Source organism: Trachypithecus francoisi, unplaced genomic scaffold, assembly GCF_009764315.1.
Source record: "Trachypithecus francoisi isolate TF-2019V2 unplaced genomic scaffold, Tfra_2.0 Contig01461, whole genome shotgun sequence".
Taxonomy (NCBI): Eukaryota; Metazoa; Chordata; class Mammalia; order Primates; family Cercopithecidae; genus Trachypithecus; species Trachypithecus francoisi.
This window is the reverse complement of record NW_022681433.1, coordinates 11541486-11564156: the sequence shown is the minus strand read 5'-3', so window position 1 is coordinate 11564156 and position 22671 is coordinate 11541486. Positions and strand designations below refer to the sequence as shown.

The 22671-nt window shown below is 40.2% G+C and overlaps 1 long non-coding RNA gene across 1 annotated transcript in view; it reads right to left on the bottom strand.

The window, feature by feature from the left end:
- LOC117097696 overlaps positions 1–22671 on the bottom strand; it is a 162424-nt gene that overhangs the window by 137834 nt on the left and 1919 nt on the right. The window contains exons 2-3 of the long non-coding RNA XR_004443036.1: positions 17874–18158; positions 16982–17066 (exon numbers count right to left, since the gene is read on the bottom strand). This is a non-coding gene — a long non-coding RNA (uncharacterized LOC117097696). The remainder of the gene's footprint in view (positions 1–16981; positions 17067–17873; positions 18159–22671) is intronic.

Genomic DNA, 22671 nt, shown 5'->3' with positions numbered 1-22671 from the left:
CGAAAATTCACTCTACCTCTCTCCAGAATAAATCTGCAAGAGTGGTGAGTCTCTTCCAGTCCCCTCACCCACAATTTACCCAACTTTGCTTCATACACACATATATACACATGTTAAAAGCTCTGAAATCTTGGTCCATTTAGCAAAGGGCAAACAATTCCACATATTTTAGTTGTTACTGAAGAAATACGTGTATTATTACCTGTATTAAAATGAATGTCCATAATGATGGTGCTTTAAATGTTTATGGCATTCTACAGTTTACAAGGAACTTTTACATAAAACAACCTGAAAAGAAATATGTAGGGTCCCACAAACCATTTTTAGTAAAACTAAAGCTAGAGTCCAGTTCTCCTGACTTCCAACACAGTGCCTTTTCAACCCACCGTGTTGTCTCCAGCCCCATGATGCCAAGAAAAGGTTAGATTCATGTCAGAATACTATTGAAAGGATAAAGCAAAAGGAAATGTAGATGTTAGAAATAGATCATTTAAAAGTTTAAGGCTGATAGATGAGTGTCTAGGACAGTCCCTAACACATAGTAGACACTGAATAATTATTTGTTGAATTAATAAATAAAATGTCACTTCTGAGCTGTTTAAAATCACAATCTAGTTACCCAAGAATGATTCAAGTGTTTTAAATGGCTGTGATGGTGCTACATGGGATAGAGAATGATGCCTTTATGTGCATAGATGTATCCATAAATTTCCCATAGCCATTATCTCTTTCTTGCCATCTAATTGTACACAAAACCACATGAGAAAGTGTAAATTATAAACAGTTAATAAAACATATCCAACAACATAAAAACCGTACCTAGAGAAAGACACTGAGATTCAGATAAGATTGCTTTACAAATTTAAGATGTACCATATAGAGGACTTTTGGGTAATGTGGAGTGAAACTAGACTTTCATAAAAGAAAGAATATGTCTGATATCCTTCTTCCTGGTGCTAAAAACAGGGTTAATAGGAAGTGAAGTCAAACCCTTGACTGTGACTGACATGAGGGAGTAAAATCTGCTCGGAGAATGGGACACATCGGAGGGCAGAGTTCTGATCTAGGCTCAGAAAGGACTTCCAGGTGGCTGAGCAAATGGCAGTCTTTTATTTGGCAGAATTTGCTTCAGGGAGTAAGAGAAGAGAGGAGATTCGAAGAAAAAGAGTGAAGATTATGTTCTAAATCACTGATAAAAATATTATAATTAAAGCACATTAGAAATGTATTTATTTTTTATTATACTTTAAGTTCTAGGGTACATGTGCACAACGTGCAGGTTTGTTACATATGTAAACATGTGCCATATTGGTGTGCTGCACCCATCAACTCATCATTTCCATTAGGTATATCTCCCAATGCTACCCCTTCCCCATCCCCCCACCCCACGACAGGCCCCGGTGTGTGATGTTCCCCTTCCTGTGTCCAAGTGCTCTCATTGCTCAATTCCCACCTATGAGTGAGAACATGCGGTGTTTGGTTTTTTGTCCTTGAGACAGTTTGCTGAGAATGATGGTTTCCAGCTTTATCCATGTCCCTACAAAGGACATGAACTCATCCTTTTTTACGGCTGCATAGTATTTCATGGTGTATATGTGCCACATTTTCTTAATCCAGTCTATCATTGATGGACATTTGGGTTGGTTCCAAGTCTTTGCTATTGTGAATAGTGCCGCAATAAACATACGTAGCACACTGGAAATTTATAACACTAACCAAAATATCAGCAATCCCTATCTAGCAAAAATACTAGTGTGTCATTAAGTTACCAGCAAAGAACACACAGGAGAAGAGAGAGGTCTGCATTTTCATCAAACCACAGCAATCCCGGTGAGGGCTCTATAGCCGGTTAAGGCATTCTAAGTCACAGGATGAGATAGGAGGTCAGCACAAGATAGAGGTCATAAAGATCTCGCTGTTAAAACAGGTTGCAGTAAAGAAGCCAGATAAAACCCACTAAAACCAAGATGTTGACGAGAGGGACCTCTGGTCATCCTCACTGCTACACTCCCACCAGCGCCATGACAGTTTACAGATACCATGCCAGTGTCAGGAAGTTACCCCTATATGGTCTAAAAAGGAGAGGCATGAATAATCCACCTGTTATTTAGCATATAATCAAGAAATAAACATAAAAATGGGCAACCAGCAGTCCTCGGGGCTGCTCTGTCTATGGACTAGCCATGCTTTTATTTAAATGAATAATATAACATAATATAATATATAAAGATAATAATAACAATAATAATAAATTTGCTTTCACTTTACTCTATGGACTCACTCTGAATTCTTCCTTGCGGGAAATCCAAGAATGCTCCCTTGAGCTCTGGATTGGGACCCCTTTCCTATAACACCTGCTCTGGAGAAGTTTGGGGTGAAAGAGACAGGCTCACGAAAGGGAGCAAAACACAATGCAAAGAGCATAATAAAAGGGTTAGGAGTCAGAAGGTATAGGCCGTTTTTAGAAGTCTTGATTAGCACTTCCCAAAATGTTTAGGAAGATGGAGGCAGGGACTGGAGTGATACTGCCAACAGTGAGGAAATGTCTGGAACTACCCGGACGTGAAATAAACAAAAAAGGATCCTCCCCTAAAGGCTTTCAGAAAGAGCATAGCTCTGCCGACAACATAATTTTAGATTTCTAGCCTCCAAAACTTTGAGAGAATAAATTTCTCACCCTGGTTTGTGGAGTAGAGGCAAAATAAAGATACCGGGTCAAAGAAGACCAAGTTAGAATGAGGAGTTTGGGCGGCCTTGCTACTCAAAATGTGGCCAGAGGACCAAAAGCATCAACTTGATACAAATGCAGGATGTTGGGCCCACCCCCAGACCCATCAAAGCAGCGCCTGCATTTTTACAAGATCCCCACCTGATGGACAGGCCCACTAGGACTGAGAAGTACTGCTCTAGGGACACCGATGATGGAATCAGGCCTTATGCTCTTGGTATGCCTTATGCTTATGTTGAGCATAATGCCTTCTATTCTGACTCTTCTTTAGCACCTGTTAAGAAAGAGGCTTAGCCTCTTTTCTTTTGGAATGCAGATAAGCAATGCTAAGACTACAATGGTGAGATCTGCAGAATGTAGACTAGAGTTTTCTGTTTTTACATGGCCATTATCAGCAAGCATTCTCAGAAGCTTCTAATTGACACTAAGATGACTACAGACTTTCTTTTCTTTCTTTTTTTTTTTTTTTGGAAGCTAAGCAAGATGAGTCACAACCTCACCTCCTCTTTGTTCTTCATGGTGGCTACAGAGATGTGCCACTCACCACATGGCCCTTCAATAAAGTACTAGTCCTGGCTGCCTTCCTAAGGGCAGCTGGCTTTCAGTGATGAAGTGGGCCCAGCCATTTTGGCCCAGTGCAGCCCAGTGCATGGCAGCGCTGATGGGTCATCTCCACTCCTGATCTCTCCATGGCATTGGCCTAGGCTGCTGCTCCTGCATTCCAGCTCACTTCTCCCTCGCCTAATCAGCTCCTGCCCTCTCCCTTCCACAAGTGTTGATCCCAAGGGCGCTCCATAATACTGCCTGAACACTAAATTCTGTCTCTGAGACTGTTTCTGAAGATACGTATAACATACCATAAAGAAAATGTAAGTTTGCCACGGCTTTGGGCAGAAGTGGAACATAAATCTCACACTGGGCATCGAAAGGTCTAGTTCAAGTCTCAGATCAGCCACAGAGAGGCAGTGTGGTCTTGAACAAGCATCTTATTGTTTTTGAACCTCAAATATCTGTAAGACAAGAACAATTCCTCCCCTTCTATCTCACAGAGCTGTTGTCATGAGGACTTCAGATGAGATAATATGTGTCTGGGGAAAGCACTCTATAGAGTGCAAGACATGAGATATTTTATTAGTAGTAGATTCTAGAGTTTGTTTTGCATTTTGTATTTTTTTCTTTGCCTGTTTCTTAAATCCATTCTTCCCAGCATTAAACCATTCAGATCACTCCAGCAAAATACTTCTCTGGGTTAGTCTCATATTTGGCTGAGAATGTGAGTCCTAAAGGCTCATAAGGAGTTGTCAAAAATCAAGAAGACCTATCTATCTTTGTCTTTCTCTTTTTCTGGAAGAGAAATAGTCTCAGACTAGTATAATAATTCACTTACTAGTAAATTTCTATGAGAGAAAAATCAAGAGATATAATAAGAGCCTCTACACCTTCAGTAACCTTCAGAGACCTTTGAGCTCCTCATTTCAATTTACTTAAAAAAACACATTCTTGGCCGGGTGCCGTGGCTCACGCTTGTAATCCCAGCACTTTGGGAGGCCGAGGCAGGCAGATCACGAGATCAGGAGATTGAGACCATCCTGGCTAACACAGTGAAAACCCGTGTCTACTAAAAATATAAAAAATTAGCCGGGTGTGGTGGCGGCGCCTGTAGTCCCAGCCACTTGGGAGGCTGAGGCAGGAGAATGGTATGAACCTGGGAGGCGGAGCTTGCAGTGAGCCGAGATCATGCCATTGCACTCTAGCCTGGGCGACAGAGCGAGACTCGGTCTCAAAAAAAAAAAAAAAAAAATCCTTTCTGCCTGATTTTCTGAGGGCAAAAAACAAAAAGAATTAAAAAATACATTATTAATCAAAAATCACAACTAAATTTCAGTTGCCCTTCAACAATTCTTTGGGTTCAGAAACAGGCAGCTCTTCTCTTTCCCTCTCTATTCATCTCTGTTCTCTTTTCTCCTTAGGATCTTGCTGTTTTTTTTTAAGGTTTTCTCGCCTTGAAGTTCTTGGCCTCCAAAATTCCTTATCCTGAAGCCATCCTCACAGAATTAAGAAAAATTCTGGAAAGACATATAATTAACCATTGATCAACCTGCACTTTGGCCCACTTCCTTCTAATTGAAAGTCAGGTAGCACTAGATACTGACTATTTGCACTCCCATTTTCCTGATGGATAGGATTTCTGACGTTAGAATCTGTTTAAGAATTAATTTGTATCCCCATTGTTCTTATAGATAGGATCTCTGATGTTAGAATCATAAGGCTTTCATTTAGGAATTGCTTAAGAGGTTTTTTTCCAAATCCCCAATTCCAGTGACCCTTCACATAGGAAATGAATCTGTATGATAATGCAGTTTCTTCATCTCCCTGTCCCATGACGTCACCCCGCACTCTTCAATGAATCAATGATCTCCAAATTTCAGCCTACCCCAAAACCCTTAAAAACCCTTGCCCTAAACTCCTCATGGAGATATGTATTTGAGGTTTTGGGTGACCCTAAGATTAAACCTCTTTCTCTGCTGCAACCTGGTGTCTTAGAGTACTGACTTGCCATGAACATCAGGCAATGGACCTATCATGGTTGAAATTCTACCTTGGTCCTGCTTGATCCAGTGTCATTATTTTGCCTTCACCCCCCAAACTCAGATGTATACTTCTTTCCCACCCTTACCGCACCCCAATAGTTGATGGATTTTCCTGCCATCAGTATTTAGAGGCTAATTTAGCTAATCCACAGGCCAAATGATATTACAGAAAGAAGCTGGGTGGAGACAGGCTGCTTTCAGATAATATGTGACATGTGCATGTTAATAATAACCTTCTGAAGGCAAATGGTCTGTGGGAACCATTTTTACCATCAGTGTAATGGTGGAGATTTTGGACTTGACAGTTAAGGGGGCCTAGACTCCAGCTGGCTGTGGGAGCAGAGATAACTGCTAGAAAGGCCGCCTTCACCCTGAGGAGGTTCCCCCCGCCAACCCTAATCATTTAAATGGACGTCTTCACCTGCTAGTTTCCTTCCTGCCAAGTTCTGGGAATGTTGATGCTATCTTGCCAAAAGCCTTTCAGGTCTCCTTAATTTTCATTGGTCTAGTTGTATACTTGGCTTTAGAACAAAGAGGATTTCAGTGTCTGTCAATGATGATCTCCTGTGATCTAGCAGTTCTGAAAGATGAACTTGCCAAAATGAGAAAATTAAAAGAGAACTGCCCTGTGTGGGACAAAAATAATGCATTAAAGTGCTAAGTACCACCCAAGAGATAAGTAATAAGTACTCAAAGACACTTACAGTATCTTAACTTTCACATTGAAAAAAAAAATTGTGCAGCTTTCAAACTTCCTCAGTTCTGCATTTTCCAAGGTCGAAGCTGTGTGAAAAGAGTGATACTGCCTACGGTGTTTGAAAGCTGACTGGCAGTGACATTAGGCAGCAGTCTCCTATGAGAAGCACAGCTCCCATTCAGACAGGGTGAAGAATGGCAGAGAAAGGCTCCAGGAAGTGAGGCGGGACATAGAGAGATGCTATAAATGCTAAGTGGGAAAGCAGCACTGAGAAGTTCAGATACTAGTACAAACAACACAGGCTAACCAGCTCATTTCTTGGGTGCGTTGGCATGTGCACACTGAGAGCTCCCAGGGCACCTGCAGCATAAAAATCAATATAGGCAAGAATCCTCTTCCTCCCTCTCTTTCTGTTCTTATAAATTGGAAAATATAAGGCCCATATCCTTCTGATGTTTCCAAAAAGTCCTAACTATCCAAAATGACTCAAAGAGTCATTCACTCATTCAGTGAAATGAATAGAGAAGAAAATGAAAGGATGGGGATCGGGGAGACAGATTTAACCAATTTTCACATATTCCAGAATGATCTTTATGCCTGCCCCTCAGGTAGATGTAATACATGAACACGGCTGAAAGAGATATTTTTATCTCCCATTAACATAAGCGCGGAGCTCTGCTTCACTTGATTAATGTACATGTATATGTCTGAAATCAGTCAAATGAGTTATAATGAAACTTCATTCCTAAAGGGCTTGTTCACTGAGTTATTAATGTATAAAGAAAGCAACATTAAAATGCAAGCCTTAGGAAAATAAAAACAATAGCTTGAGTTTTTGCAAGATCTGCATGCTATTCACTTTTGCTCAGTATTGGTTTCTCAAAATTAATAACCATCAACTGCAAGAAAGAAATAATTCAAAGTTTTTAAAAGTCTTGAGTAATGACTCAATTTTTACAAAGCAGAGAATAAATTGTATGATTTTTAATAATCTTTTAGACTTAGCATCTGAGTATTTTTTCAATTAAGAAATATTTTCAAGGAAAATTCAACTGTGTCAGTAGCTCCTACTGACTACTATAAAGTTAAAACAGATTAATGATTTGGTCTCTCTGTTCTAATAAATGACTCAGCAAAGTTTAATTTCCTAGAATGTCACGTAAGACTATTTCCATGTATTTTTCTATTAATCAAACATTGAAAATCCAAATGTATGAGTGCATATATAGCTGATGTTAAATTGTTTTTAAAATGAAGTACATTATTTCTCTGGTCCAACAGTTATTACTGAATTCTACAGAGATGGTTGTTACTGTGTTTGTAAGCATAACTATAATAGTTTCTGAAACATGATTTAAAAATCAATATCTAAAAGAATTTTAAATGCATACTTGGAAATTATTCATCCTAGAGATATGCACATCTCATTTTCTAGAAAAATCAAAGGCATACTCTTTCAAAATCAAAATTATATTTTCAATTCTGTCTGCATGATTTGATTGCATAGGAATAATACTTAGATTTAACCAATTTAGAGGAAGAACTATATGATGAAAGAGTATTAAACTTGAGTAGTTTAGCCTTCATTTTCTACATTTGGCCACAGGGAAAGGCCTGTGGAGGTGAAAATCAGGGCCGCATTGTCCCTCTATGTGTGCACAGTGTAAAAACCTCTAACAGCATATTTCTCTCTTAACAACTTATTGATCTGAAACCAGGTTAATTTAACTCAACAGCCTTTTATTTTTATTTTTAAGACACCACTTGGTGTCTTAGCAATATAAGTCTACCAGAAATATTGACAAACAAAAAATTATTATAGTAAAAGTGAACTATAAGTTTCTTTTACCTTAATGTTTCTGAAAAAATACAGGAAAAAGAACTATTATGAATGAGTTCAATATTGTTGTTTCCTAATTATATAATACTTAGCTCATTTTGCTAAGGTGTGTTTGCAGAAACAGAATGATGACTTAGTATCATACAGATTAAATCTATGAAGAACAATTGCTAAATAATAAAGCAAAAAATAAATATAAAAATTTTTTGTTGGCTGGATGCAGTGGCTCACTCCTGTAATCCCAGCTACTCGGGCGGCTGAGGCAGGAGAATTGCTTGAACCAGGGAGGCAGAGGTTGCAGTGAACTGAGATTGCACCACCGCACTCCAGCCTGGGTGACAGCAAGACTCCGTCTTGAAAAAAAAAATTTTTTTTGTTGTTGTTTTAAAGTCCCTAGGAATTTTAGAATATATCCTAAATGAACAGCTATAAGTATATTTTGCTTTAGATAAGGTTTTTCATGTTTCTTTTTAGGAAAATTAAGACTCCTTTTTTGAAAAAATAATTTACTCTAAAATTATACATTAAGATTTTAAATTCATGCTCTGATATATAAGTAGATTACGATCAAATCAACTGACACATTAATCTGGTCCATGACATATCAGGCTATAGTTGATTCACTACTCATTACAGTTTCATCTTTAGTCTACAGTCAAATCTAAACCGAACTTTCCTTTGAGGGAAGAAGTGTTGAGAATTTTATTTATATTTATTTATAATACTTAAGTGTTTTAACATTTCCAAATTTCTTTGAAAGTATACATTTTGTTGATTCTCTGGCACTTTAGAACTTATAATTTAATATTTTTAGGCATATTCTTGAAAATTATTTATAATTTGTTGTGCTTTAGTTTAGTTTTATTTTATTTTTATTTATTTATTTTTTGAGATGCAGTCTTGCTCCATCACCCAGGTGGTGCAGGCTGGAGTACAGAGGCTCCATCTCAACTCACTGCAACCTCCACCCGCTGGGGTTCAAGCAATTCTCATGTCTCAGCCTCCCGAGAAGCTGGGATTACAGGCACACACCACCACATCCAGCTGATTTTTGTATTTCTAGTAGAGACAGGGTTTTGCCATGTTGGCCAGGCTGGTTTCAAACTCCTGACCTCAAGTGATACACCTGCCTTGCCCTCACAAAGTGCTAGGATTACAGGCGTGAGCCACCATGCCTGGCCTGTTTTGTTTTTAGAAACAAGGCTCCACTTTGTTGCTCAGGTTGAAGTGTAGTGGTGCAATCCTAGTTCACTGCAGCCTCAAACACCTGGGCTCAAGCAATCTTCACTCCTGCATTTCCCAAGTATTGGGGCTACAGGCGAGTGCTACCATGCCCGGCTAATTTTTTTTTTTTTTTTTTTTGGTAGAGACGGGATCTCACTATGTTGCCAAGGCTTGTCTCAAACTCCTGGCCCAAGTCTCTGGGATTACAGGTGCTAGCCACTGTGCCTGACCTATTGTGGTTTTAGTAGGCATTTTTTCATGATCTCAAATCAGAAGCTTTAACGATAAAATACTTAGAGCCTCTTACTATAGAACTTGGTAGGTGTTCATTAAAAAAGGCAGTTACAGAAATATATCATTTAGAAATACATAGTCCACAGGAAAAAAGTAATGAAATACATAAATATATCACAAGGAATATATAAGGTCTCATATATTTGTGCAAACCTGAAGCATAGGGAGCTACCTCCTTAGAGTTACTTTCCAAGCACCGTGAAGCCACTGCCAGACCACCGTTGGCCCACTGCGTAGCAAAGGAGGGGCTGTGTGCAAGAGAGAAGCCAAGGACAATTCAGCCCAGTGATGCTAAGAAGACTTGGACACACTTAACTACAAACTTTCAACCACTAAATCCCAACCCAGATGGGAATGCTCCCTCTTCTTGGCTATTTATACCCCTCAAGCTGCATTTTATCAATCTGCCTTCAAAATGGCTGTTGAGGCCAGGCACGGTGGCTCACGCCTGTAATCCCAGCACTTTGGGAGGCCGAGACAGGTGGATCACGAGGTCAGGAGATGGAGACCATCCTGGCTAACACGGTGAAACCATGTCTCTACTAAAAAAATACAAAAAAATTAGCTGGGCGTGCTGGTGGGCGCCCGTAGTCCCAGCTACTCAGGAGGCTGAGGCAGGAGAATGGTGTGAACTCAGGAGGCAGAGCTTGCAGTTGACCAACATTGTGCCACTGCACTCCAGTCTGGGTGACAGAGCAAGACTCCATCGCAAAAAAATAAAAATAAAAGGCTGTTGAGTTAAATTAACCTGATTTCAGATCAATAAGTTGTTAAGAGAGAAATATGCTGTTAGAGGTTTTTACACTGTGCACACATAGAGGGACAATGCGGCCCTGATTTTCACCTCCACAGGCCTTTCCCTGTGGCCAATTCCCTTATGAGCCCTCTAGGCTGCCTAGCTAACAAGTGTACATGTAATTCTTCTCAGCAGAGCTCCAGAGTTTGGTCTACCTATTTTTAATGTTTCTGAGGATTAATTTCTTAAAATTCAATGAGTCCAGCTCTGAATCACGTTGAGAGCTGTGGGTACAGAACACAAAGCTTCAGGAACCTACCTAGAGCTGAAAATGCTGCAGTTGCGTTTTAGAATATAGCCATATACATGGTTCTTTCAGCAGTCACATGTCTTTTATTCTAATGAAAGCAGAAAAGTGCTAGCTGGAAATAACTGAATCTGCAAAGCTGGCTAAGATGATTCAAATCTGACAGAAACACTTTACCCTGACCCCATGCCTGTCCTGAGACAACTTTGCAATTTATTGAACTAATCATTAATGTTGCAGCACCTCTAGTTTTATTCCACCATTAGAATGACATCATTTGGAACAAGTAAAGAAGTTGCTATCAGATTAAGTGGACCAAGACAATCAATTGAAGTTTCTTAAAGGTGAAAAGACAGCAGAAATTCTTGTCCTTAACTTGCCTACAAGATTTCCATTTGCCCACATATATACTATATATTCTTTTCAGTACCCCCCACGCCTATCACTTCTCATATTCTCTACAGCTGGTTCTGTATTTTCATGGCCAATAAACTCACAGCTGTTCCACAAACTCAAATTTCCAGGAAAATCATATAAAACAGTAATAGAAAAAGGAGGAAAAATTTATATCTTTTCAAACGATTCTTTTTACTTTATATTTTCTAAAAAAGAGAAACATTTATTCATTCCTTTATCCTCATATTGAAAGGGGGAGTAAGATGTGCTCCCTTTTGCAAGGAGCTCATAATTTATGAAAGCGGTTTTTAAAACGTGGGTTAGTAATCTCTTTCGGATGTCAATGAGAACCAAACTCCTACTAGGAAAATGAACACACCCATATAAAACTTTGAATATAAATGTTTAGGGAGTTGATAACCACCTGTGGCCCATCTATACAGCCCATGTTATGAACTGAATGTTTAAGTCCCCCTAAAATTCATATATTGAAGTTCTCATCCCCAATGAGATGGTATTTGGAGATGGGGCTTTTGGGAGGCAATTTGGGTTAGATCAGATCACAAGGGTAGGCTCCTCATGATGAAATTAGTGGCCTTATAAGAAGAGAAAGAAAGTGATAGTCTTGTTAGAAGCATGTAGCACTGTCCACCGCTTCACTGGGAGAGGACAAATATAAGATCTACACATGGAGCTTACTTGCACTCTGATTTATGTGCTGCTTTTTTGACTGACTTTAATCTGGACCTCTTCCAGAATATCATTATACTATAATACACCATAACTATGGGTATAACAGACTTCAATGCGTTCTGTGAGTCCTTCCAGGGAATTTCTCAAACCCGGGGGTTGCCTTGGAAACCCCCAGACTTGAAATTGAAATCAGCAAGGAGGGTGGTCTTGGAAACCCCTGAATAGTGTGTTTGGTGTCAGAAATGAAGGTGGTCTTGGAGACTCCCTAACTCTGCACTTATTAAACATGCTTAAACTTAAGACTTTATAATGCTATCAAAGAAACTAGTCACCTTTGGAGGATATTAGGAAAACAATTTTCTTAAAAGACTAAATAAATAAAAATGCAAGCATTTGTTTTGCCTTAATTACATTAACTGCACATTTATTTGCCTTAATTATATTAACTGTACACTTATGATAATCAAATTATAGATTAGAGGAGGTGTACCTTCTTAAAAGTAATACAAGTAAAACAATAAAGCAACAATGACCAAAATGTAATATTACTATTTTGAAACTCTTAATAAACTAATAGATTTAGGCCCTACATATCAGCAGCTCTTGAAACCATAAAAAGACGAATGACCAGATAATATATTTTTCCTGCTAAAAGAACACTACCACCTCCTTGCCAAAGGAATCAAACCTGAGTCTGATCAAGTACCTGAATCCAGTTATGAATTTGCAGGAAATAATGAGGACAGAGACAACTGTTAAACTGAACAATAAGTATTATGCAGTCAACAAAATCCAGACTGTAGGAAACTTGATTGGTCAAAAAGTGCCAGTTCTGCAATAGAAAAATCGTAAAGAAAATAACGGGATAGAAAAGGAACCTGTAGGCCGGTGTGGTGGCTCACGCCTGTAATCACAGCACTTTGGGAGGCCAAAGTAGGCAGATCATGAGGTCAGGAGATTGAGACCATCCTGGCTAACATGGTGAAACCCCGTCTCTACTAAAAATAGAAAAAATTAGCTGGGCGTGGTGGCACATGTCTGTAATACCAGCTATTCGAGAGACTGAGGCAGGAGAATCGCCTGAACCTGGGAGGCAGAGGTTTCAGTGAGCCGAGATCACGCCATTGCACTCCAGCCTGGGCAACAGAGCGAGACTCTGTCTCAAAAAGAAAAGAAAAGAAAAAAGAAATCTGCAGACTAAAAAAGACGTATCAAATTATAAAATGGGGAAGATTCAATGATAATATCTAAGAATGAACATTTATTTAGGTGATAGAACTATAAATAAGTGTGAGGAAGTAATTGTTATAAGTCAGGCTAGTGGTTACTTAAGGCAGATATGAGGGAGCTGTGATTGCAACAGTGGGGCCTAGAAATGTTCCATTTCTTGATTAGTTCGCTGAGTTGTAGCTACAATAATATTCTCTTATGTGATTTATTAAGCTACACATTTGTTTCGTATGTTTTTCTTTACCTTGTGAATTTGACTTTTGGTTTCTTTACTTTTTTTGTTTTTTGAGACAGGGTCTCACTCTGGTTATTGGCTGGTCACGATCATAGTTCATTGCAGCCTCAAACTCCTGGGTTCAAGCAATCCTCCCACCTCAGCCTCCTGAGTAGCTGGGACTACAAGCACACACCACCATGCCCACCTAATTTTAAAAAATATCTGTGGAGACGTAGCATCACTATGTAGCCCAGGCTGATGATCTTGAACTCCTGGCCTCAAGCGATGCTCTCACCTTCATCTCGAAGCACTAAAATTATACACCTGAGCCACCACTGCCCAGCCTGAGGTTGATTTTTTAATTTAAGGGCAAGGCTTGCACTTACCCCCACTAAATTATATTCATCTCATATATCTGGATTCTTAAGATGCCTTTAGATTCTCATGCTACCCAACATGATTGTTATTCTTCTTGGCTTAATGCTATCCACAAATTCAGGGACAAAGTATCTTCACCGAAACAATGAATTAAAAAAAGAAGTTGACAACCTAAATTCTGGATCTTGATTTGGGTGGTGCTTACACAGGTGTATATATTCATTGTAACTCATCAAACTCTACACTTAAAATCGGTCCATGCCTCCTCATGTTTGCTTGTTTGATTTGCTTTCCTTTCCTGACAGCAGGAGTCATTCATTGTGACTCATCTACAATCATGCAAACAACCAGCTGAAGATGAGGGAACAACTTGCTGGAAGGAACCTAAGGCTCTTCATGACCATTTGGGGTACAGCTACTTACTGACTGGAATGTCTACCTACAGGTTTTAGGTGAGAGAGAAACAAACTTCTTTCATTTTTAAGCCACAGTATTGTCGGGGGTATTTGGAACAGCAGCATAGTCTATTACTCTAATAACTCACATGCCTTCAGGTGCCAAGCAAGGAACAGAAATATACAAACAGGCCAGGTGTGGTGGCTCATGCCTGTAATCCCAGCACTTTAGGAGGCTGAGGCAGGCAGATCACTTGAAATCAGGAGTTCAAGACCAGCCTGGCCAACGCAGTGAAACCCCCATCTCTAGTAATACAAAATTAGCTGGACGTGGTGGCACTAGCCTGTAATCCCAGCTACTTGGAGGCTGAGGCGGGAGAATCACTTGAACCCGGGAGGCGGAGGTTGCAATGAGCTGAGATCATGCCACCGCACTCCAGCCTGGGCAACAGAACGAGACTATCTCAAAAAAAAAAAAAAAAAAGAGAGAAAGAAAGAAATATATAAAGAGGGCCAGGCGCAGTGGCTCATGCCTGTAATCCCAAATCCCAGCACTTCAGAAGGCCGAACCAGGTGGATCACTTGAGGTCAGGAGTTCAAGACCAGACTGGCCAACATGGTGAAACCCTGTCTCTTTGGAGAATCACCTGAACCTGGGTAGCAGAGGTTGCAGTGAGTCGAGATGGTGCCACTGCACTCCAGCCTGGGCAACAGAGTGAGACTTTGTCTCCAAATAAATAAATAAATAAATAAACTAACAAAGGGGCAGGAGTGAGACACTGAGAACTCTGGTGAGTTAGTACATACTGTCCTAAAAACACTAAAAAAAAATTGTAATTTTTGGCCGGGTGCGGTGGCTCAAGCCTGTAATCCCAGCACTTTGGGAGGCCGAGACGGGCGGATCACGAGGTCAGGAGATCGAGACCATCCTGGCTAACACGGTGAAACCCCGTCTCTACTAAAAAATACAAAAAACTAGCCGGGCGAAGTGGTGGGCGCCTGTAGTCCCAGCTACTCGGGAGGCTGAGGCAGGAGAATGGCGTAAACCCATGAGGCGGAGCTTGCAGTGAGCTGAGATCCGGCCACTGTACTCCAGCCTGGGCAACAGAGCGAGACTCCGTCTCAAAAAAAAAAAAAAAAATTGTAATTTTTTTAAGCATTCTGTACTGAAAACAAAATGCAGAGTCAAATTCTACCTGATGGCTATAGTTTGCAAACCTAGGTTAATCAGGACAACTTGAGTAAGATTATTCTTCCAGCTACAAATTCATATAATTGTCTTGCACACATTTCTTCTCTTTGTAGAGAAGTACATCATAAGAGACCTAAGCAAATGACTTATTACAGTCCATGTTTTCTTGATTAGGATATAACCTAAGCTGCTATCACATGGAGACTTAAAAATGCAGTGGCTTAGATAAAATGCAGGCCTATTTCTCTTTAACATACAGCATGTGGGGGGAGATAGGTGTTTTTCCTTCATGTGGCCATCCAGGGACTCAGGGACCCTCTGAGCTGTTGCTCCACAGTCCCCTGGGTATTGTTCTGACTACTTGGATGACGTTCCCTCACCACTTTCAGACCGCAGAACAAGGAAGGAGAAAGTGGAGGGGAGCAATCCAGGGACCAGACTGAGGGCTCCTTCTTACACCCCATTAGCCAGAATCTAGTCATGTGGCCACGCCCAGCCACAGTGGAGTGCAGAAAGTGGAGTCTCTATATAAGCCATCATGCTCCCAATTAAAACTCAGTGGGTGCTTTTAATAAAAAGATGAGGAGAATGTTTATTGGGGAACAATTAGCCGTCTCTGCTACATATTCACTAGTCTATTAAGTTTCTGGACAATCTGATGCTATATTCTTCAACAACCTCTGCTGAATTATTGGTCTTCACTTTTTATTAGGAGCAGACTTTGAATAATCCATTCTAGACCCTCACTCAGAATCACTGTCAGGTTCATCAGTCTTACTTTGCAGAAATGAACTCTTTTCACTTTGGAAAACTGGAGTTCGCTTTTATTTTTTCCCATCTCCCTAGAACACTCACTCCTCAGGATTCTTCAGAGATCAATCCCTTGGTGATTTCCATCTCCACCACTCCTGGTACCATGGAATATCATTCTTACTGGTCATCCGACAGAAAAATAAAAAAGGAAAGGAAAGAAATGAAACTATCTCAATTAGTCTAGTGAATAAGCAAAAACAAAGAGTGTCAGGAAATTTAAAAGGGTAATTAAAATTATTTTTTTGTTTTTTTCGAGACGGAGTTTTGCTGTTGTTGCCCAAGCTGGAGTGCAATGGCATGATCTGGGCTCACTGCAACCTCCACCTCCCTGGTTCAAATGATTCTTCTGCCTCAGCCTCCCAAGTGGCTGGGATTACAGGCACCTGTCACCACACCCGGCTAATTTTTGTATTTTTAGTAGAGATGGGGTTTCACCACGTTGGCCAGGCTGGTCTCAAACTCCTGAGCTCAGGTGATCCGCCTACTTGGGCCTCCCAAAGTGCTGAGATTACAGGTGTGAGCTACCTCGCCCGGCCAAAATTCATTTTTGAGAGAAGTTTAGCTATATCAAGAAAAGGTTTCACGTCAGTTATTAAACAATGGATAATGATTTTATGTCAATCTTCTTTATACACATGCTTCCATAGGGTTTTGTTTTATTTTATTTTACCAGAACTCAAGCTAACTAGAATTGCGAACCTCAGCTTCTCTGAATAATCACTATGAAATCTTAAAAAAAAAAGGCAAGGGCTATCATCCTAGTCTACATTTTTGGCTGTCCTCCCAATGAAGTGTCAAAACAATCACTTCCTTTGGGATAATTATTCTTTATTTTACTGAAGAGCCTTTTTAGTGGTTGATTCTGAATAATTATATATCATGCTTGACTTTCCTTGCATATAATACGAATTTTTTTTCTTATTCTCTATGGTAACTGCTAAAATATTTCAAGCTTATTTCTTTTCTCTCTTAAATACATATCTAGTTTTCTGGGGCAGGAGGAATGCAGAAATACACAAAGGCAGAGTTAGTATAGGAAGTTTAGGTTAAAAGAAACATATACAGTCATACTTCAGTACATGTAGGGAATTGATTCCAGGACTCCCACATATACTTGTGCATACTTTGTGGAAGGTAGATAGGGAAAGTCAGCCCTCAGTATATGTGGGTTTACCATGAATTCTGTATTTATCAACACGTTTGGTTGAAAAAAATCTGTGCATATGTGGACACCTGCAGTTCAAACCCACCTTGTTCAAGGGTCAACTGTATTTCAAGCTTCATCTCTCAAAATCCCCTCCACACTTCATCCACATTGAGTCCACTTGCTTTTTCCTGAAACACATATACATTGTTACACCCTCTGACTTTCCCCGTGCCCTTTATTCAACAGGGAATGTCTTCCCCTTTCATTCTCAGACTATTGATCCTCATTCATCCTTTATTGTCAGCTCCAAATCCACCTCCATCATGACATTTTCCCTAAGCATTCACAACATAATCAAGTGTTTCTGTTTCAGCTAGTAAATAGCTGCCCACTAACTTTTCAAAGAGAGTGTGTGCAAGTGAATTTTTTTTTTATTTAAAAACTTCATAGTTTTTACATTTACACTACACCCAAGACTATTCTTTTTCATCAGGCTGCCACTTCTGTGGTCGCTATCTGCTGTTATGGTTCCCCTTCTTGAAATTTAGGCATAAGGTAAATCGATTGTCGTAGAACAGCAAGAAACCCCAGGCTAGCTGATTGAAAATACCAGGGTCTAGCAGACAGCTCAGCAGGAAAGCATTTCGGTTCCTCTCCAGTCCTATCCTTGATTGGCTTTTCATCCATAGAAACAGGTCCCATAAGCATCCTAAGGGACATTAGATCACTGTCTCTGTGACTCTGCCCAGCCATCTTGGAAAGAAGGAAGCCTTCTAGAGAAGTCTGCAAAGCCATGGCTAGGGGTAGAGTTGACGGACGACAACCAGTTGAGCTGACCTAGCAACACACTTTCTGCTTCTCCAGGACTGTTTTCCACGTGCTGTCATGTATGACCCAATTAGGTCTGTGCTTTTGCTCAAATTACTTGCTTCTGAATGTATTTAGAAAACTATAACGTTCATTTGCTTTTGCTTCTATCAGTAAAGAATACTTACGCATTTAGAGCTCTGTTTGGTTGGTGCTGATCATATTTGATAACATTCACAAAATAACTTGTTTATATTCATTTTCTCATTTCTTCCAACCCATAATAACTCCTTGGGGAGGGACAACATCTGCTCCTTCGAGATGAATAGCTACAGCCTTCCGGATGGTTTCTCTAGGCTTCAGACTCCAGGGAGCTCAGCACTCTCCAATTCTTTTGGATTCCCTAGATTTCTGCACAGAAGTTTATGGAAAGCAGAATTGTAATGCTGAGGTGTTAATTAGCTATCAGAAACCTGTGAAAGAGAAAAAAAATGAGCCTAAGAGAAGATATTAAAAAAGAAACATGGAATATTTACAAAAGATTCCAAAGACCTTTAAAATCAATAATAAATTACCTCCTCAGGGATTCAAAATTCTATAATGAATATTAAATTTCTTCCACTCCGAAGTATTTAGTGTCTTTACTGTTAAAATATCAATATTGTGTTTTCCTAGACTGAGACTTTTAAATTCCAGGCATTTAGATTTAGAATTCAATACGCAGCTTATTAAAGTGTGGGAAGTGTTCATGTAATTCTCTAATGCTCTTATAACTATGTCCCAAAGCCCGAGAGCACATATGCTATATGGGCCAATCAATATCCAAATTTCATAATGCATGTCAGCACCATAGGCAATTAGAATTTTAAAAAAAAGATTACCTTTCCGATGCTAAAATGACATTGGACATTTAACAAACATTCATGGAGGGCCTACTGAGAGTGGAAAGAGGGTGGGGAGGGGGGTGAGAATAGAGAAGAGAATGAAAGTAAGGGGAAGGGAAACAAGGAAATGACCAAAACACTATACAGGTTGAGTACCCCTTATCTGAAATGCTCGGGACAAAACGGGTTTAGGATTTTGGATTTCTTCAGATTTCAGAATATTTGCATATACATGAGATATCTTGGGGATGGGACCCAAATATAAACACAAAATTTGTTTACGTTTCATATTAGACCTATACACATAGCCTGAAAGTGATTTTGTACAATTTTTTTTTTTTTTTTTTTTGAGACTGAGTCTCACTCTGTCGCCCAGGCTGGGGTGCAGTGGAACAGTCTTGGCTCACTGCAATCTCCACCTCCTGGGTTCAAGTGACTCTCACAACTCAGCCTCCTGAGTAGCTGAGACTACAGGTGCGTGCCACCACACCCGGCTAATTTTTGTATTTTTAGTAGAGACGAGGTTTCACCATGTTGGCCGCGCTGGTCTTGAATTACTGGCCTCAAGTGATCCACCCGCTTCAGCCTCCTGAAGTGCTGGGAGTACAGGCGTGAACCACTGCATCTGGCCAATTTTATATAATGTTTTTAGCAATTTTGTGCATAAAACAAAGTTTGTGTACACTGAACCATCAGAAAGTAAAGCTGTCACTATCTCAGCTACCGTGGACAGTCTGTGGTTGTTTGGGATCACCACCACTCCTGACTTTTAAATTATATGCTACTGATAAGCAACCATTTTCTTACACTTATTCACACATAACTACTTAACAGAAAAAAATGATTTACCATTATTACAGTTTAAAAAAAGTGTTTGGTGTAACTAAGCAGCACAGGAGCATCATCAGAATACCTGTATCAGCTGTTAAACCAGCAGCAACAGGCCTGGTGTGGTGGCTTGTGCCTGTAATCCCAGCACTTTGGGAGGCCGAGGCAGATGGACTACTTGAGATCAGGAGTTTGAGACTCGCCTGGTCAACATGGTGAAACTCCATCTCTACTAAAAATACAGAAGTTAGCTAGGCATGGTGGCATGCTCCTGTAATTCCAGCTATTCAGAAGGCTGAGGCAGGAGAATAGCTTGAACCTGGAAGGCAGAGGTTGGTTGCAGTGAGCCAAGATTGTGCCACTGCACTCCAGCCTGGTGACAGAGCAAGACCTTGTCTCAAACAAACAAACAAAAAACAAAACAAAAAGCAACAACAGATAACAGTAGGCTTTCGATCTCCATGTATGATACTGTATTTTGATTTAAAGGTTACTAAACATTATATTTTACTTTTTTAATGAGAAGAAACATCACAAGTGACAAGGAAGTGGGTCTTCTAGGGATGAGGAGTTATTCGGCTGGGTGATTTTTTTTTTATTTTTTTATTTTTATTTTTTGTGACGGAGCCTTGCTCTATCGCCCAGGCTGGACTATAGTGGCGTGATCTCGGCTCACTGCAACCTCCACCTGCCGGGTTCAAGCAATTCTCCTGCCTCAGCCTCCTGAGTAGCTGGGATTACAGGCGCCCGCCACCATGCCCGGCTAATTTTTGTATTTTCAGTAGAGAAGCGGTTTCACCTTGTTGGCCAGGATGGTACTGATCTCTTGACCTCGTGATTCACCGGTCTTGGTCTCCCAAAGTACTGGGATTACAGGCGTGAGCCACCGCGCCTGGCCTCAGCTGGGTGGCTTTTTAAAATCTTTCCTCTGGAGTCATCTGCCTCATTAGCATTGGTTTTTGTCCTAGAAGTCTCTCTTTGATTTTACAGCTGGCATGATTTCTTGCTTTGCTATGAGTGCACCCTGCTCTAGTCCTTCAGCAAATAAGCCCATCACACATTTTCACCATGTCATCTAGAGGCGTGAGCCACCGTGCACGGTCTTCTGTCTTTAGTCACTGTGTTCCAAGCCTTGGAAACAGCACATACAGCATCCTTCATGCCAAACTCCTTTTAAAAACCTTCTATACTCACGCCTCTGTTCAGTGCTGCTAGTATGCTTTTCAAGAAAGTGTTCTTATAATTACTCTTCATTTGATATTTGGTCAGATAGCTGAATTAATGAAGTCACATTTTTGGGGAAAGTATATGGCATAAATGATTTTTTTAATGAGAATTTCAGCAGGAGAATGAGCAGGTTGGTGGTCAAGGAATAACAATATCTTGCAATAGTCATTCATTTCAGCTTTTCTGCAGTGAGCACTAGCCAACCACTGGTACAAAATGTTCATGATACTAGTCAGGAAAGACGTCCCTGGTGACCCGTGCCTTTTTGTTAGCATAATAATGGACTAGTAAGAAATTCATTTCTTGAAAACAGCCAGGGATGCAAGCTTTTGTCTATCACAGCAAGTTTACCCTTATGCGTGCTGGCTGCATTAGCACATCCCTGCACAGTTATTTCGTCCTTGGCATCCTTAACTCCCATAGGGGCTGTCTCATCAGCTGTAGTCAGTGTCTTTCTGGGGCGATAATACTAAAGCAGTGATGTTTCATCAGCATTATAGACTTGTTCTGACGTCAGGTTTTAATCAGCCATCACCTTGGCAAACTCGTCAACGAATGTCTCTGCTGGGGAGAATCGCTTGAACCTGGGAGGCAGAGGTTTCAGTGAGCCGAGATCTCACCACTGCACTCCAGCCTGGATGACAACAGCTAGACTCTGTCTCAAAAAAAAAAAAAAATTCTCTGCTGCCGCTTGATCAGCAGATGCTTTATTAGGACTAAAATCTTTAACAATTTAATGCTGTGTTTTTTCTTATGTTTCTTCAATCAGACTGTTGAATATCACAGTTTCCTTCAGTTTTCAGTTCATCTTGAATAGATCTTTTCTTGTTTCATGACCAGTATACCATTAAGTGGCATGTGTTCACTGCAAAGCTGACAGATCCACTCTTTCAATACATGATCAAAATCTGCATTTTTAGCTTTATGCAATGTTTTCCCATTTTTCATTAACTTCTATTCATCACTTTCAGCATAGAACTTCAACAGTGTATCCTTCTGATTCTTCAGGTCGTCTATGATAGTCATTCCTACCCCATTCTCTTCCATAAGATGTTTCACACACCCTGTCCAGATTCTCCAACAACTAAAATTTCTGCGCTATAGATTAACATAAATGCTTCCTCTATTTCTTATCATTGTTACCCATGGGGTATTTCCAGGCCCTTTTGACATTTTAAATAATATTTTATATCATGGAGCAGAAAATAAGCAAACAAACAAAAAACACAGTGAGCAATGCACTTGACCCAATGTGGGGCATTGTGGGGAACCTGCCATGGGAGAGTCCAGCCTGCACATGTGCCATTTTATTATCCATTGTGGGTGTGCTCACATAGGGAAATCTGCATGTGCATGAAAAAAAAAAATCACAGCTGATGGGGGCTGCAGGGGTCTTCTTTCCTTTGGGGACACTAAGTAAACTGTGTGCTGTATGCCTGTGTCTTGACTGTGACCCATCACATAAGGTCAGGAATGGAATCTTCCACTTGTGCCATCAGGTCAGTGCTCGAAAACATTCAGATTTTGGAGCATCTCTGACTTTGGATTTTTTGATTAGGAATGCTCAACCTGTACCTGCATTCAAAAGGTGTTTATAATCCCATGAGGGATGGAAGGATGAATGGATGTAAAGGAAGGTGCCCTCAGTATGCTGACATTTGTATACTGACAACAGAAACAGGCAGTCTCCTGTTTTTAAATTGTAGAGTCACTTTTTATGAAACCTGGAATCCAGGGCTTTGCTGAACAGACTCAATTGAAGAGCTAAGATTAGTAGCTAAGTTTTTTTTCCTAGAGCTTGTAATATTTCTAGCTCCCAATCAAAACACAGAAAAAGTCCAAGTGAAAAAACAGGTTTCACTTGCTACTGCTTAGAGAGCTTTTTTAGCTCAAGAGTTCTTTGCACTTGTAAGGAAGCTTTACAACTCAAAAGGCTGACAATATTGATAATATAGGATCCAAGGTCAGTAGATGGAGTTTCATCCAACCTCCGTCACTTAGAAGACATACAGCCTTGAGCACATCCCCTTCACCTCTCTGAGCTTCA